We start from the raw sequence: 8,308 nt of genomic DNA on the forward strand, positions 1-8,308 counted from the left end.
GAAGGCACTGCCAGGTCCCACTAGGGATAAAACAGAAGGGGCAGCCCCTCCACAAATTAACTTCAGGGTCCAGGTTCTTCTTAAAACTTGGAAGGAGGGATCCCCTGGAGATCAACTGTTACCAAAATGAAAGGGCCCCTGCAGAGTAATTTTAGCCACCCCCACTGCCATTAAACTACAAGGAATACCTAGTTAGGTACATTTATCTAGATTAAAACTCTTGCCTCCCAAAACCCCACAGGCCACAACAGAAGAATACACCTGTGAGCCAGTAGAAGGCCTGGGATACTTACTCAAAAACCGAGCACCACTAACAGATGAGTAAAGGGGGGTGTGGTAGGCTGGACTTCTACTTGCTTACTTTGTCATAGTTTTGCTCCCATCTTACCGGTTTGCTCAACCACCCCCACTGAAAAAGCAACTCTTTTGTCCCTCCTGGGTCTAGAAGACCAGAACCAATGACGGAGTGGAAAACATGGGCACTTCTCTTGGCCCTTCTCCTAAAGAGGGGCTGGGGAGAAAATAATAAGGGAAGGGGAACCTGGAGAGAAAACTCAGTCGTCAACTATTCCAGCATTTTGGCCTCAGGAAAAAATCTCTCTAATTGTTGGATCTGTCATCCTCTCACACAAGAGGGGGTTTCTCGGTTCCGGTTTGTGCCTGTAGATGAGGACATTAATCTCATCCTGACTTCTGAACCCATTAGGAGCACGCCGCTTCTAATAGTGGAACTCGAAGATCATGATGATATCGGGTGTGTAGAGCTTACAGACCCTTGGAACCAAACCGGTCTCTGGATCAAGCGGCCCCTTCTCTGCACAGGGCAAGGAAAACCCTGTTGCCCCTGCCAGACAGATACCTGCCTTACTGATACGGGACGCTCGCTCTCTATTTATCCTATGTCATTTTCCACTTCAAGCTCCTCATGCACTCCTAACCAGACTCATTGGTGTGTAGACCCATCTCTGCTCTCCCCAGGGACCCAACCCAACACCTCTTGTACGCACTGGAAGGGAACAGCAGCCCCTTCCTGGAGGCTCACCTATCAGACCCCATCTGCCTTCAGTGACGAGGAGGCAATAGAGGAAAACTCAGAACTAGATGGAGGACCACTAGACGGAGGGCCCCTGTCCCCCAGATGCAATAATGCACCTAGCTGGGGTTCCCTTTTACGTCGATAGTTTAATTCCACTTCAACCCGCCAAGCTTGCACCCCCACTGGACATCTGTTCCTCTATGGTCCACCCCAAAATAAACTACCCTTCGAAGGGAACCCAAATTCCTCCTTCTCCTGGCCTCTCCGAGCAATGGCCTATCCATGCTTAGACAATGTTCACTTCCGGGGAGAATGCACTTTGGGACGACTGGGCCCTAAAGGACAAGGTGCCACCATATGTAATAATGCCACCTCTCAAAACAGACATAGCTGGGTACTCAGACTAATCCTGGCAGGAATTGGGGTGGCCATAGGAGTGGCCGCCCCTGGGGCGTTTTTCCCTATCACAAAACAACCTTAAGAAACCCACACAGGCCATGGAGAACCTGGCCTCAAAAACTGGTGATGGGAATTCCCTAGTGGTTAGGACTCAGTGATTTCATTGCCGAGGGCACGGGTTCAATCCCTGGTCACGGAACTAAGGTCCCAAAAACCTCACTCGGCGCAGCCAAAAAAAAAAAAAAATGGTGATGCCTTTAAGGGGCCTCCAGGAGTCCCTAGATTCCTTAGACAATGTTGTGTTTGACAGTAGGTTAACCCTGGATTATCTTCTGGCTGAACAAGAGGGTGTCTATGCAGTAATTAACAAAACTTGCAGTACATACATCAACAACTTGGGGGAAGTTGAACTAAATATTCAGGAAATTTATGAACAAGCTAAGTGGTTACTTGGGTTCAGCTACCCCACTGCCCAAACTATATGGGACTCAATTAAAGGTTACATCCCTAGCATTACTTGGTTCCTGCGTCTCCTGGGCCCTCTAGTGGCAGTAGTTCTTCTGTTATTGTTCAGACCCTGCCTGTTTAATCTTTTAGTTAGATTTGTGTCTTCCAGGCTTCAGCAGTTCCAAGTGAGGTTCATGGTGGCCCAGGGATTTCAACCCGTTCCATTAGAAGGTGACCCATGTCCCTTTAGGTCCTTGGAACAGTCATCAAGGGACTTCTACACCTCTAGGGTAGGCTAGGGTCTGTGGCCCCTGTTCAGCAGGAAGTGGCTCCAGAAGAAGAGATGTTTGGCCCCTTGACCCTTAAGAATAATGGGTGTAGGGCTTCCCTGGTGGCATAGTGGTTAAGAATCTGCCTGCCAACGCAGAGGACACAGGTTTGAGCCCTGGTCTGGGAAGGTCTCACATGCCATGGAGCAACTAAGCCCATGCACCACGACTACTGAGCCTGCGCTCTAGAGCCCGCAAGCCACAACTACTGAGCCCATGTGCCACAACTACTGAAGCCTATGTGCCTAGAGCCTGTGCTCCACAACAAGACGAGCCACTGCAATGAGAAGCCCGCACACCACAACAGAGAGTAGCCCCCACTCACTGCAACTAGAGAAAGCCTGTGTGCAGCAACGAAGACCCAACGCAGCCAAAAATAAATAAATAAAATAAGTAAATTTTTTTAAAAAAAGAATAATGGGTGTAGAATCCCTCAAGAGAGAATGAGATTGGCTGGGACCTAGAGTCATCTACCAGGACACTTGAACCTGGACAGCGCCTCCTTGAACAACAGGAAGCTGGCAACCATAAACGGACCAAGGGGTAAAGCTTCCTTAAGCAAAGGGATGCTGAAGGCCGTGAATCAACCACAAGTGATTAAAAACAACCTCATGCCTGTGCAGTAGGGGCAATGTTGACTGCTACACAACCTTCCTGGTGGCGGTAATGAGCAAGTCTGGCATTTTGAGGTGCCAGCACAGAAAGTGGGAAACTGCACATGATCTCAGTATATGGCACTGCCGAGAAGGATGGACAAACTGCCTAAGCCATGCCCCCTGTCTGGCCTGCAGATCCACCCCCACTGTCACCCCATCAGAGGACCCAGGGAGCTCTTTGTGAAGGAGAGGGCAAGGACACCTGGTGCTTGCTTTCACTTCCTTATGCTGTAGCACAAGCCCCCATAAAGCCATGTCTGAAATTCTCATCTGGCCTCTTGTCAATTTCTATTGATTAAAGAGTCCAAGGGTGCTGGTTGGTAACACTTGGAATATAAATGATAGCAAAATGCTGATGCTGAGGAGATGAGGAAGGAAAGTTCTAAAGAACTGCAGCCCCAAAGAGGTGGGTAGGTAGCAAGAATATGAAATGATTCTCTTTATTAAGGCAGTTCTGACCCTCTTGCTTCCCAGGAAAGCTTGTGACATAATTGTAAGTCAGTGAATATTCAGATTTTCAGGGCTACAGTGCATGGGTAAGATGGCTGAAAATTGGGAGGGGGTTACCGTATTGTCTGTTCTGATTGCTGTTTTGTGATTTGAGTGTCGTATGAAAGGAAGCATCCAGTCATTACCATACGTGTGCAGGAGATCCATGCAGGCACATTAAATTTTTATTTAATCATAACAATTATATTAATGATACAGTTTGAAGGGCTTACAAGGATACACAGAATGGCACTTAGGAGACAGCATGACTGTCTGCAAGCTTCTCATGCTGACAGGTCATTGGCAGAACTAGATGGCAGTGTTAACCGAGAAAAGCATCTGGAGGAGGGGGCAGGGTAGCCACAGACTGTTGCCAAAGGATGGATAGCTACTGGTCTGCAGGGACTTTTGTGCACTCCCCCCACCTTTGATGTTCCCACCTTATTCCCCTTAGGAATGCACCTGTTGGGCTTATTCAGGAATATGACTTCTGGTCAGCACGCCTGGAGAAGAAAGGTAAGTACAAAAGCCTTGCCAGTAATTTACCAGGGTGTCAACCCCACCCCACCCCTGCCAAAACACACACACACACACACACACACACACACACGTGTCAAAATCCTCCAGGCAGAGATGCCTCCTGCTTGACACACAGTGACACTTTAGGAAAGGCTGCAGAAGCAGTGGGATGCCAAGATGGTAATGAAAGGTGTCATTTCTTGAACACCTTCCAAATACTAATTTTTTTTCACAAGCAAGCCCACCCTATTATTCCCCATTTTACAAATAAAGACACTTGAATTCTGATAATTAAACCTGTGGAAGTTCAGACTACTGAGAAATGGCCTAAGTGGGGATCTAGTCCATGAGGTCCTCTCTTAGCTGCATCCACCCCACCCCCCTGCTCCCCCCTCCAGGAATCACTGAACCGGAGGAGAGCAGGGAAGCAGACTAGAATAATGAGGGAAGGAATCTGCAGACGTTTTGAGTAGAAAAGAGACTCACTCTAGTGAGTCTAGCTTGTCTTCTTTCTTTTTGAAGGAGTTTGGGAGTGACTGCTTAGGACTAGTTCTAGACTTGAAGAGAGGGGAGCCTTGTTATTTCTGTGGGTCCAGCCCTCCCGACCAACGGCAACAAGGTTGAAGAGAAGCATTATTCAGAAAAAACTTGTGCCTTTAGCCACAGTATCTACCATGATGTATCACTTGGGATTCTGAATGCAAGGACACTTCCTCCGTATGGATCGAGCCGAGGTTTGGGGCTGGAAGGGGAGAGGGAAGGTGAGCACTGCGGCCTGAGACCCCGTCCTCGAACACTCAGCCTTAGAAAACATCCAACTGGATCGACTCAATCACACCCTGCTCTTCGAGCAGAAAGAAGCATTGGGGAATTATGTTTCTTCATCTCCTCCATAATCGCTATATAAGGTTTTGGTTGTAGAGAGGTGCATTTGGAACTCGGGTGAATAGCTAAGTCAGTGCTCTTCAAACTTTTTAGCTATGGCAGCTTTTTTTTTTAACAAGGTTTTGAAAGGAATCACAGTATTTAAAACATTAGCAATATCACTATTAGCTTAAACAATTTATAAATATCTACTTATAAAAACAAATCATTGAGAATAGCCTAGCTTGATTGAATTAGGGAGAGTGTAATTACAGTCTCTTCAGCCATACTCGTATCCTTGAAATATGAACCAATCACTTGCACAACTCCCTGAATCACCTCCTAGAAGACAGAAAACGCTGAGCCAAGTTAACTCAGGAAATGGACCTTTGGTCAAAAGAAGGAAAATGGCTAAAAGCTTGGACCAAATACCTGCTTAGACTATATCTGCTCTTTCTTTATCACCTGGTAGCCAGTTTCCTGTGTCAGTCACTCTGGCATTTGTAAGGCAGATGTGGAGTAACCAAGACCCTTTGTTGTGCCACCAGTGCTCTTCCTGTCACCTTCTTATTCTCCAATGACCCCCCCCCCATTAGGCCCCCAGAATACTCAGTGGTAACCAGCTACGGGGAAGTATTGACTGATAGCAACTTGACTTTGACCAACATAAGTGATTCATTTATCAATAGAACATTTCTTGTACGTACCAAGCCAGGGACCTTGGGGATGCAAAAATGGATAAAATAGAGCTCTCACCCTAGAGAAACTCATAGTCCAGTAAGGGAAACAGTCAAAAGAACAGGTTTAGAACATGTCAAGTGTTTGCAGTCACTTAGTGGTAAAATCTGAATACTTTCATTGCGTGTGGATACACCTAAATTCCACTATGAGAGATTTATTCCTATGAAGTAAAGAATTATATCCAGAGATCCTGTCAGAGTGAAAACCCCCATAAGCAATTAAAGATGGCTAGTAGACTGAAACACTAATGCCAAGCCTTTCGGACCAGAAATACCTGCCAGATTCTGAGGTCGTGCTCCCACTCAGCAGAGAAGAATGCTGCAGTGAGGAAAGGAGAGGGAGGAGACAGCACCGTGCCACACAGTTCCTATCCATGAGCAAAACCTGTGTTTATGGGATAAATAACGAAGCAGGGACAGCCATAGTTGCTGGATATCTGGGCGAAGGCCCACGTGGGAACTGATTCATCTATCTTCCTCACCACTGAAAATTCATCTGTCCCCAGGCTAACCAGCCTTGAGTCCAGTCTCTCTCTTGCCAAACTATCTTCTTTATCCCTCCTACTCACCAAGAATAAAAATGGTAAGTGTATGTGGATCTCTGAGAATTAGGATGTCCTCTGGACAAGGCAGATTCCAGCACCTCACAAGTCAGGCGTAGGTCAGGTTGGGAGAGGCTGCATCCCTACCCAGTGTCCATTCTCCCGTCTCCCTTAGTACAGGGCCCTTCACCTTGTGAGGAACACAGTCTGCCCAACTCAGAGCCTACAGCTGGCCACGCGACCAAGTCCAGCCAAAGATGTGAGTGGAATCTTCCAGGCAAGTGCTCTGAAAAGGCTCCCTCCTTTTTTCTTTTTGGAATGGGGCTGGAATTCTAGAGCATGCACTTTTAAGTACCAGGTGACCTTAAAGAGGGAAGCCTTGACCTAAGATCATGTCCCTGTGCTCTTTTGCATGAGAGAAATAAACTGTTATATAAGCCACTGTTGGGAAGGAGCCGTGGTTCGGGAAGATCCCACATGCCGTGGAGCAACTAAGCCCATGTGCCACAACCAGTGAGCCCATGCGCCACAACCAGTGAACCCATGCGCCACAACTACTGAAGCCCGTATGCCTAGAGCCCGTGCTCCGCAACGAGAAGCCACCGTAATGAGAAGCCCGCGCACCACAATAAAGAGTATCCCCCACTCACCACAACTAGAGAAAGCCTGCGCACAGCAACGAAGACCCAAGGGAGCCAAAAATAAATAAATAAATAAATTTATTTTTTTAAAAAAGAAAAGAGATATACTATAAGCCACTGTTATTTTGAACTCCTAAGTTATATGCAGCTAAACCTAATCCTGATATGGCCAGGATTTGATATTACTCTTTGATTGGAGTTCCATGTATTCATGTTGACAATTTTCACTGATTGGTCCCCAGATAATAAGGGACTCTGACCTAGAACTGTGGGGTAGTCTTATATGCTTGGCTCCCCATAGTAGAATCCTGGTTGGAGCAGGAAGATGCAGTAGGCAGGCTCTGGAGCCAAGGTAGGATTTTGGTGGCAAAGGGAATTTTTTTTTCAGCTGCGCCCTGCAGCTTGTGGGATCTTGGTTCCCTGACCAGGGATTGAACCCGGGCCCAGGCAGTGAAAGTGCTGAGTCCCAACCACTGGACTACCAGGGAATTCCCAGCAAAAGGAACTTATTTCTCTAAAAGGCAGATTAATCCCCAGAGAAATTAAAAGAATTAAATAGCTGATACATTATTTTAATATAGCACTCCTTCAGCATCCACAGAACTAGAGCCGAGGGTTCCTGTGAGTAGGAAACTCCATGAATAGACCCTGGTATATATGCTCAAGAGCCATCTGGTCCAGGAAATTGATTCTTTCCCGTTCAAAACCTTTTTTTTCTTCTGGACCTCCCTTCATGACTCCCCTACTAACTACTTGGGAAGGGAGTCTGAAGATCATTTCTGCCACTTTGTACTCCTCCCAGCACAGGCCAGAAGGCTCTTTAGTCCCATGTGGCTGGCGTTGGGGTGTTGGCAGGGGATTCACTGACTGTCTCCCAGTAGCTGGGTACTTCCACATACCTTTATCTTGGTTAACTGGCCTCAGTTCAGACCCTGTTCCAACACCGAAAACCCAGCAGCATTTTCTTTTAATTAATTAATTTATTTTTGGCTGCGTTGGGTCCTCATTGCTACGTGCAGGCTTTCTCCAGTTGCGGTGAGTGGGGGCTACTCTCGGTTGCGGTGCGCGGGCTTCTCATTGCGGTGACTTCTCTTGTGGCGGAGCACGGGCTCTAGGCACGTGGGCTTCAGTAGTTGTGGCTCGCAGGCTTCAGTAGTTGTGGCACACGGGCTCTAGAGCACAGGCTCAGTAGTTGTGGTGCACGGGCTTAATTGCTTCACGGTATGTGGGATCTTCCCAGACCAGGCTGGAACCTGTGTCCCCTGCATTGGCAGGCGGATTCTTAACCACTGTGCCACCAGGGAAGCCCCCCAGCAGCATTTTTAAAGTAAAACAAGGATAGTTGATGAGTTGTGTTAACTAATTGTCTCTACCTCACATTTTTAGCCTCCAAGAAACTCAAAACACCCTGCAGCTATAGTTCGACATTCAAATAGGCCTGGGGTCCCCAGGAGCAGCGAGGTGGATGCTGCTGAAGTGGGCAGTCTTGTCACCACCCTGCTTAAAATCTGTCAACAGCCTCTCACTGGTTTTAGAATAAAAACTCCACTCCCCCTGACCTTCAAGCCCACCCTCCCTCCAGTCCATCAGAACTTCTCAGAACTCACTCCTTGCCTGCCATTCCCACCTCTCACTTTACTCATGAC

This window comes from Leucopleurus acutus (genome assembly GCF_964270905.1).
Source record: "Leucopleurus acutus genome assembly, chromosome: 1".
In the NCBI taxonomy this organism is placed as follows: Eukaryota; Metazoa; Chordata; class Mammalia; order Artiodactyla; family Delphinidae; genus Leucopleurus; species Leucopleurus acutus.